The following is a 2,030-nucleotide window of genomic DNA, read 5'->3' as shown; positions in this document are numbered from 1 at the left end:
TGAAAGGGAGCGGGTGGTCACAAATTTCAGGTCAAGTGGTACTTTTTGTCCCTATGGTTGCATCATATCATCAGCGACCAAAGGATCTGTCTTTCTGAGAGTTAGTGTTCGAGGAAAGGGGTACATTTGGACTAGAATCACTTTAATATGGACCTGGAAGAGGAGCTGTACAAGATACACGTTAAAACCAGATCCTACTTCAGTGATGCCTGAATGCACTGACACCAATACGAAGGCTTTACAACTCCCATCTGTTGTAACCCCAATACTCTGACATGGATTTAAAATCATTTCTTTGATTTACAGAGCGCTGAACTGCACACCTGAATCTGATGTTGATCAGGAGAGTGACTGGTGGGAAAATATTGATAATACAAAATATATAAATTATACACAGCTGCTTCAAAGAATGTTGGATGTGGTGAAAATTCTTCAACTCATACAGGAATTTAACACAATTTGTGGAGTCCATGAAAATAACGGACCTTCTACAGAAACACAGGAATAAAACGAAGTGCTGAACTTTCCCAGGAGGCCTTCTTTACACTATTGGCAAGCTACAAAAGGAAACTCCCGACATCTGTCGGGGAACCCAGGTATATCAGATTTGATGTGTATATACATATACTGTAAATATACACAATATTTACAATATGAGATGTATCTGTCAGGATGACATAATCAAGATTTTTTTTTTAAAACAGAAAAACTAAATTAATTTCTCTCTGATGCAAACGTGTCCATGTTATGCAAAGAAACACATTTTCACAGGTGTGTATTATATTTTAAATATACTCTGAATCATGCAGTTGGCTTATGTTCACACAGTCAAGCTATAGTGGGAGTGGAATCTGTCTGTTTTTAGTTTTCATTTATTTTCCTCTGCTCATATCAGACACCCTGGCCTCATGTTCTCAAGCTCCTCACCATACCTGCAGTTCAAACTCCCCTCTGAATGGGAAACAAAGACCATTATTATTATTATGGTATGTGTCCATACCATAATACGATCTGAACCAGAGCATTTCACAAAATGTCACATTCTAAAGATTGGCAGATGTGCAGTAAAGGTGAGAGAGATAGCACGGTACAGAGAGGAAGGACATTACGCAAGGGCCGAGGCCCCAATTTGGACGGGCTCTGACGATGTTGTGTTCTCCGGCTTCCATCCTCCATCACCAAGGAAACTAAAATGAAGAAATGCCAGCGGACACACAGGTGGACGTGGCTGAGTAAAGACTTTGAAGGCCACAGGAGAACAGAAGTCTGGGGACCGCCGACAGTTAATTAACCAAAAATTCTCACATTCTTTCTGATGTTGCTCCCTCAAACACCTCTTTTCTCTATTTCGGTCACAATATAGAAAGACACTAAGCCAATAATTACCAAATTGATTGCATCCAATTTAGACAGTTATGTGGAAATGTTACAAGAATAAAGAAAAAAGAGAACAAAGAGTAGGAAATTCACTGTGGATGAATCACAAATCTAACTACAGAGAGAACACAAAGCGATGGATTAGCCAACGCACATATCTGCTGAACATTGCCTCAAGCAAAGTTTGTGTATCATGGACCTTAGGTTTATATTGATTTATGATCTCCCAGTGTGGTAGAGTGCGCTGTGTGAACTGTTTCCTCATTGATATTTTTGAACACTCTCTTTCCTTTATAGATTTATTGACCTGTAACCCGCCTGTCAGAAAAACACACCAGAAAGCACGCCCACACTTCCCCAACACCATTTGTACTTTGTGCCAAAAGCTCTTGGAAAACAGAGGGTAATGTTTGCTGTAAAATGTCAAATATTTGTTGGAGTGACTTCTAATGACTGACTTGTAAAATATATGATCATGAGGAAAAGCTGAATAAAACATCTGATTAATGTGTTTGATACACTGGGGATTAGCACTTATGTTTCTTACGGGTTGGGTGGGATGGTACAAAAGGCTTTTGTTAACTAAGTGTTAAATATGAATGACGAATTCTGCAATAATGTATGCGTGGCTTAGTGCAGTCAGTCATCATGAA

The sequence above is a fragment of the Anarhichas minor genome, unplaced genomic scaffold, assembly GCF_050575085.1.
Source record: "Anarhichas minor isolate MPS153535 unplaced genomic scaffold, ASM5057508v1 ptg000087l, whole genome shotgun sequence".
Taxonomy (NCBI): Eukaryota; Metazoa; Chordata; class Actinopteri; order Perciformes; family Anarhichadidae; genus Anarhichas; species Anarhichas minor.
Note: the sequence above shows the minus strand (reverse complement) of the source record.